Raw genomic sequence first — 9204 nt, 5'->3', positions numbered from 1 at the left:
CCTTTAATAAATATATATATGTGAATATATATATTTATTTATTATATATACCTATATGTGTATATATCTATGTATAATAAATTTATATTCATATATATATATTTATTACAGGTAGTATATATATAATAAACAAATATATATATTCACATATATATTTATTTATTATATATTTATTTATTATATATAACACTACAAAACAGTTTTGTAGTGCTCTGCCAAACATGCAAGTATATATATTTATGTTAATACAATAATACAAAATATGATATAAACAGCCCCTAGCTGTTAGATAATTACTACAGATCTGTTTCAAGCAGATATAGGTCTGCTCTCATCAGGTGAAAACATCAAAAAGCTTTTTGAAGTTATCACCTGATGAGAGAAGACCTTTATCTGTTTGAAACCAACTTTTAGTGATTAACTAACAGCTAAGGGCTCTCTATATTATAAATTATACTATAATTCATTCTGCGCATTGCATTTTTTAGTTATCTTTTTTTATTATTCTATACAAAACTAGCGTTTTTAACAAATATAAAAACATTTATAACATATATTAGAGTAAAGACCATCTTTAAAGTCCAATTTTTATTATTCGCAAATCTATTGTGATACCATTAAGTTTAAGTTAAAAATTTATAAGTTTTAGCCTAAAAAATTTTCCACCTATTATTGTTAGTGTAGAGTTATTTTGTAGCTTTGAGTTTACTTTATCTTATTTAGGTTTATTCATAGAGTTACTTTTTATTACAATCATAGAATATCACTTATGCTTATACTCACATGTAACTTATAATTAAAGTTGAGTTATGTTGTTTGACATTGAACAAAATCTTCTGTCTGGTAAAATTTTATAATTTCTCTTAGAACCAAATTATGAAGTCTGAATTCTAGTAACAAACTTTTGCAATTGTATAAGGCTACATTATTTTGGTGGCATGTGATGCATGAGACTTGAGTTATAAAAACCTTATCCACATTTAGTGTTTACCTGCCTCTACAAATAAAAACATGGCACTAATTCTTTTGTTAATCTTTAATATATGTATGCTACGCTAATCAACTGCCTGTTTTAAAGCACAAATGTCTGAAACATACTAAAGATTATTTTAATGAACCTGTTCATGCAAATTATACTTTAATTGATCAGCGCTTATAATTAAGATACAAATAGATGACAACTCAGTGTTTATGAGAGTGTATGGGTTTTAGTTATTGCCTATTTCGTACCATCAATCAATGAAAGTTAAAGAATTTCAGAGAAATAAATTTGGAAAATCTAGAATTTTAGGCATGTCAGAGACAAAATCAAACTTGTTGACAAACCATAAAATAGCTCCAAGTCAGCCTATTGCAATCGTGGTCTTATATATGATTTTATATCCTGTTTGCTTGTGATTTGCTACTTTAAGCTGTTTGGTAAATTTAGCTTCAGAACCTAAAATACTAAATGACTTATCACAGGTTTGCTATATGTTCTTTATAATATTTAACTCTTATAATGGGCTGCTGGAAGGTGTTACCATTATCCCCTCACGTGAGTGAGTATAGGAGTTGCAGACAAATAGTCTCTAGAATGAACCTTGGCCTATTTAACATCACTTACAAGTTTAAACATTTTCATTTTTAAAACTAAATTGAATTATGCCCTTTAAAAGTAGGGTAAATATTGTGTTAAAAAATTATTATGCAATTTTCGTTTTTGATCAGGATATAATTGAGGTGATTTAGAAAGAAGTTTGAAGTAGTGTTTGTTGAAAAAAAGATTTGAGTAACAATATTATTATTATATATAGCAATTAGATATTTTTAGTGCAAATTCTAATAATACTTGCAATGCTAACAACCACCTTTTCTTTGTTAGGAAAACGCAAGGCAGCCATCATGGCCAACTACACTGTTGACTGCTCAGGATATGTCAGAAATAATGAACGAGGACAATTGATCTACGCGGCAGCTGTTGCCAATAAGGAGAGTATTGAAAGTGTATGTGTGAGACATAAGCACTTGCCGCTTCATTTTTAAATTCTCAAGTTGCAGCAGCTTACATTTTTCTATGAGTTCTGAAAAAGCCCAAAGTATTTTAGGTTAAGCAATTACTCATGTTATAGCCCTGCTAGCTACAATTGAATTGTTAGGCTAGCAGCAAAGGCTGGAAAGCAAATATTTTATAAAACTCCTGACATGAGTACAAGTTGGTTGTCTTCTCCTAATCATGAGAACGAAGGCCTTTTAAAGTTAACTTATTATATCAAGATAGTATGCTGTTGCTAGTGCTTGAATTCACTGAGCAGTCTAATGAATTCTGCCATTTTCATTGAATTGTGTTAAGCGCTTTGTTTCATAGCTTGTGCTCTAGAAATGGTATCAGACAAACTCTTTAAATTCTAACTCCATGGTCAAAGTTAGTTATAATTATGGCTAATGTTGTTAGCACCATAGATAGGGTTTGTCTCGCCTTGTCACCGACAACTCACAAAGACTACAAAACAGCTGGCTGTCTGGAAATAAGTATTCGGCGTCCAATGGGTGCACCGGTTAAATATTATTTTTATTTATTAGTTAAAAATACTTATTTGCTCATTTTATCGGATCTAACCAAGCCAAAGTTGATAAATTATTAAAATTACGATATGTTATCAATTAAATATCTTTATTCCTTCCTAAACCAAAACAAGATAAGATTTAGTTCCTTAGTACATTTGTGTATGCTTTTTACAGTTTGCTCGGTAACCAGAAGACCTGCTATCACTTGCCAAGGTAATGAAATGATCGTGAAATGGAGAATTAATAGATGGTTTCATACAGCCAGTTCAGAGAGATTCATGAGGAGATTTAAGCGCCAAATAAAATGTGTGAAGACCGGGCTGTTATCTATCACCCCGGATCCGAATATTCCGTAAGTACAGTATATGTCTGTAATGACTTTTTGTAGGTTCACCATGTAGCATTCTACAACTATGCTATTATTTGATAGCTATTTTAAAGACTTGACACTTCTGCTGTTGTCTCTAAAATATATTTAATATAATCTGGTTAGGTGGTTCTCCATCATCTAAAAAACTTTCTCTTTTGTTAACCTTTTTGCTGAACCCAACAGTTTCATATGCACTTTTACCAAAGCCTTCTTTTCTAGAAACTAAGTGAATACTCAACATTGCGTAGGTAGTAAAAAACTTTTGAGCAGAACAATTTTTTTAAGCCAACATACAAAAATTTACTTTTCCAACTTTTAAAAGAAGGTGTTTTGTTTACTTCTCTTTAACTTGTTTTATTTATGTGAACCGTGTTTATTTTTGTGCACGGTTTTTGTTTCTGTGTAATTCATACCGTACCAATTGGAGTGCCTCCTACAGCTCTACGCTGATTATAATAGATTTATTAGTGATGTAAGTTTAAACATTTTTTTCCCGTATGGGCACACATTTTTCTTTTAGTATTACTTCATGTTTAAAGGTGAAAACACACAAGATGATATTTAGAACGATATCATGCTGTGTGTGTTCATGCAAAGCAATAACGCTAGGCTTTCTCTACACAACTTTATTGCGAACGAGATGCATTTCGATTGGTTGGTTTTTATCAGAATACAATTTTATGGCGGGTAATTATTTCTTATCGATGTTCCACAACTTACAGCAGCCACAATTTGCTATTTTGTTACGATTGAAACAACTTTAGAATGAACACTGAATTTTTGTTCATAAATTAAATAATAGCACTCCCAGTTCTGTACAACATAACAAACAAAATTTCCCAATATCTGAGTTGAAAACCAACATTTGGAGTCAATCGTTGCACAGGTTGCATCTGAATGATCACTTATGTGTCTTGATCTCCCCCAAACACCTTAGACCAACTCACCTGTACTCAGTGATAGAAGTAAAATATAGTTAGAAGTGAATCCTGTACTCATTGACAAAAATAAAATATAGTTGGTAGTGAATCCTGTACTCAGTGACAAAAGTAAAATATAGTTGGTAGTGAATCCTGTACTTAGTGACAAAAGTAAAATATAGTTGGAAGTGAATCCTGTACTCATTGACAAAAGTAAAATAAAGTTGGTAGTGAGTCCTGTACTCAGTGACAGAAGTAAAATATAGTCGGTAGTGAATCCTGTACTCAGTGACAGAAGTAAATTATAGTTGGAAGTGAATCCTGTACTCATTGACAAAAGTAAAATAAAGTTGGTAGTGAGTCCTGTACTCAATGACAGAAGTAAAATATAGTCGGTAGTGAATCCTGTACTCAGTGACAGAAGTAAATTATAGTTGGTAGTGAATCCTGTACTCAGTGACAGAAGTAAAATATAGTTGGAACCCTCATATTGGAACCCTCATGGTTCGATTGAACTCTAAGGACCGGTGCTTTAGAATAAAACTTGACTATTTAGGTATTTGAGTCTTATAAATGACACAGTCAAGTTGCCTCAAACTGTATAGATCTAGTACAACTACCGAGTATTCAAATTGATGGCATTGTCTGCATTATTTACATTTGTCCTTTCTGACTTTCACGCTGTATCATTTTGAGAAAGTTTGGATACAGTATTGTTGTTCCAGTCTGACTAATCTTGCATTTCACCTTTCACCTTTGGACTTTTAAAGTTAGCAATCAAAACATATCTGAAAGGTTAGCTCAGAGTCTTTTGCAGTTTTAGTTTGAAATAGCATATAAGATAATTCTTATTATTATCATTATTATTTTGTGATTCCATCAAATAAACAAACAAGCATAAGCAAAACATTATTAAAATAAGAAAACCAAAGGATATTTCACCTCAAGAGATAATCTAATAATTGATTATCTTGTGCTATAGTTATCAATACGCTTAATATGATATAATTATAAATAATCATACACTTACTCCTCCTTTTTCAACAACACATTTTACTTTTTTCACTGAGTAGGCCTACAGGATTCACTACCAGCTATATTTTGCTTCTGTCACTGAGTACAAGATTCACTACCAACTATATTTTACTTTTGTCACTGAGTACAGGAGTCACTACCAACTATATTTTACTTCTGTCACTGAGTACAGGATTCACTACCAACTATATTTTACTTCTGTCACTGAGTACAGGATTCACTACCAACTTTATTTTACTTTTGTTACTGAGTACAAGATTCACTACCAACTATATTTTACTTTTGTCACTGAGTACAGGAGTCACTACCAACTATATTTTACTTCTGTCACTGAGTACAGGATTCACTACCAACTATATTTTACTTCTGTCACTGAGTAAAAGATTCACTACCAACTATATTTTACTCCTGTCACTGAGTACAGGAGTCACTACCAACTATATTTTACTTCTATCACTGAGTACAGGATTCACTACCAACTATATTTTACTTCTGTCACTGAGTACAGGATTCAATACCAACTATATCTTCCTATTGTCACTGAGTACAGGATTCACTACCAACTATATTTTGCTTCTGTCACTGAGTACAAGATTCACTACCAACTATATTTTACTTTTGTCACTGAGTACAGGAGTCACTACCAACTATATTTTACTTCTATCACTGAGTACAGGATTCACTACCAACTATATTTTACTTCTGTCACTGAGTACAGGATTCACTACCAACTATATTTTACTTCTATCACTGAGTACAGGATTCACTACCAACTATATTTTACTTCTGTCACTGAGTACAGGATTCACTACCAACTATATTTTGCTTCTGTCACTGAGTACAAGATTCACTACCAACTATATTTTACTTTTGTCACTGAGTACAGGAGTCACTACCAACTATATTTTACTTCTATCACTGAGTACAGGATTCACTACCAACTATATTTTACTTCTGTCACTGAGTACAGGATTCACTACCAACTATACTTTAATGCCATCCAATCTTATAAGTACTCCAATTCTTTAGGAAACAGCCATAAGCTACCTACCTCAATTACGACTCTATTTTGTAATACTACTTCCATTACAATAACTAGTTTGTTTTTATACTTACCCTCCTGATATATTTAATTGTTTTTAAAACAGTTTATTATATTTCAAAAGTGTAGTAATTTTATATTGTTTTCTTTTTTTTATAAATTTCTTGTGAATTCTCTGAGCATTCATTTGTAAAACATTTTATCAAATGACTTTCCTGTATAATTATGTAAAAATGTTAAAACCACAAGTTGAAAACTATCCGTGTGTATGTAACAAATGGTTTGTTGGCTGTTGCAGCTTTGCATTTCCGACAAAGGATGGCCAATTGAAGTTGACGATTGTAGAGGCGTAGAAAAACCCTCTGCTTGCCTGTACATTCATCATCGCTTTATCACCCAAAAAGTTGACAATGATTTAACTTGCACTACTGACAATTTCCGATTTCTTCTCTTCTGTGCTTTTTAACGATGATACTTTCATATAACATTTATCATTCAACTACAATACAAATGGTTTTGTCAAATCTAAGATACAGCTCAACACTGTTTGTAAACAATAAACACTAATAGCAATCCAATTAAACTTTCTTTTATTGTGTTTTATTGGCTGTTATGATTAAGTGAATGTATCTCATTCATTAATTTACACTTAACTTACATTAATTTAATTTAATTACATAACATTTATTCTAGCTAATTACAATAATTTTCTCTAAAACTGCAATTAACACAACAACACAATGTTTACTTGTTAAAACTTGAATTTCCATATTATATGAGCATTTATGGGTCAAATATCTACATTTTGTAAATGTCTATAGGTCAAATGTTTACATTCTGTAAGCACTTACAAATCAAACATCTACATTTTAAAAGCACTTTTAGGTCAATACTCTTCATTTTTAAGCATTTATGGATCAAATATCTACATTAAATGTATATAAGCAGTCATAGGTCAAATATCTTACAATGTGTAAGCATTTATAGGTCAAATATCTTACATTTGTAAGCAATTATAGATAAAGTATCTACATTTTAAAAGTCCTAAAACTCAGGCAGTCCTGCGCATCATAAAATATCGTCAGGTGTAATAACATCTGCTATAACAGTCAATCAAGCTAGAAGTGTGAGTTCAAATCCTGATCAATGCAATCTGTTTTCCCAGCCATCAAATCTGAATACATACATGTACATATGTACGCACATACCTACGCACACCAGCACATATGCACGTACGTACGCACGTCGCACGTACATGTGTGCATACATATGTATGACTGACATATGCACGTACATATATGTACATACGTATGTACATGCGTATTTACATACGTATGTACGTGCGTATGTACATACGTATGTATGTACTTATGTACGTATATATGTACGTACATATATATGTACATACATATGTACGTATGCGCGTATGTATGTGTACATGTATGCATACATGTATGTTTGCGTACATGTACATATGTATATGTATGCACACGTACATGTACATATGTACATGTACATATGGACATGTACATATGTACATGGACATATGTACATGTACATATGGACATGTACATGTACATATGTACATGTCCATATGTACATATGTACATGTACGTATGTACATGTACACAAATGTACATGTACACAAATGTACATCTACATGTATGAACATGTACATATGTACATGTACATGTGTATGTGTACGCATATGTCCGCATATGTACACATAAGTACATATGTACATATATACATACATATGTACATATGTATGTACGTATGTACATATGTACATACATATGTACATATGTACGTATGTATGTACATATGTACGTATTCAGATATTTATGTACATATGTACGTATTCATATACAAGTGTGCGTATGTACGTATTCAGATATATGTACGTCTCTCTGTATTTAGATATATATTTACATGTGTACGTATTCAGATATATATGTACATATGAATATATTAAGATATATATGTGCTTATGTAAGTATTCAGATTTATATGCACATGTGTATGTATTCAGACATGTATATATGCATATGTATCTACATATACATATGTATTTATTCCTATATCTGAACTTATATAGAAATGAAAAATCTTTTCCGAACTGAAATTGAACTCAAAACCTCAGTTCTACAGACAGCTGAGTTAACTGGGTTATGCTGTGCTTGCCACACTACAGATTTGTTGTGCACATTCTTAAGTAACCACATTTGAAGTACTTTGAAACTTTTTATTACCTGCGTAATGCCGGGTATTCATCTAGTTTATATATATACGCATGTAATATGTTATGATAGACTGCGTAGACCAGAGTTTACGAAGTTAAGTTTGCTAGTTTTATGCACTCACATCAAGGTATTTGCATCTAGTGAGCAAAAGTGGCAATTACATCAGAAGTTTTGATCTTACATGAATAAAATGGCTAGTGAGTATGTGATTAAACATCTGCGAGGCTAAGTGTAAACTTGAGTACTTAAGATGACTTGAATTAACGGCATTCTCTAATAAGGACTTGTTAGGCATATTTTAACTAAAATTTTATCCACTTGCTGGCTGGATTCTATTAAAAACAAGGGTCAACTTCTGACTTGTATTCTTTATTTAAACTTGTATAATGGCGTAACATTTTGAACTTAATTTTTGTACCTATTGATTGCATTAATTAAAAATAGCACAAAAGGATTCTAAATTAGTGTTTCTTTTTAACAAACCTTTCTCAGTTACAAAATATATCTGTCCAGTAGTCAAACCAAAAGTATTTATTAATTAAAATTATGTTAATACTGAAGCCAGTTAAATCATGATTTGCTGCTGATAATAGGTGCTTTTTAACAACTCTTTGAATGTATTGCTAAGACTATTTCTAATTTTTGGTTTCATTTCTTATTCTAGCACTTGTTGCTATTTGTCATAAGGCTAGAGTTTTTGTAATTAGAATTGGTGTATGTGTTTTGCAGTGCTTTACGAATTCAAATACACTTAGCTATTAGTTGTCTACACCCTTGAGTTTATGTAAAATGTCAATGTTCACATGTCGCAGCCTACTTCGTGTCTATTATTGATAACTATGAATTCTTGTTTGCCCTACTAGCGATACATTCCTAAGAATTTAGACTATAGGTCAAACAGTTTACTGCTAAAATTTGTAAACTGATCATGGATTTATATCTAAATCTAGAAAACTCAGTTATATCAGATTGCAAAGTTTTTTTTCCAGCAATTGCTAACTTTTTAGGAAATAAATTTTAATTGAAAGCGTAAAATTGTGTTGTATT

The sequence above is a fragment of the Watersipora subatra genome, chromosome 5 (assembly GCF_963576615.1).
Source record: "Watersipora subatra chromosome 5, tzWatSuba1.1, whole genome shotgun sequence".
Lineage (NCBI taxonomy): Eukaryota > Metazoa > Bryozoa > Gymnolaemata > Cheilostomatida > Watersiporidae > Watersipora > Watersipora subatra.
This window is presented reverse-complemented; position numbering follows the sequence as displayed.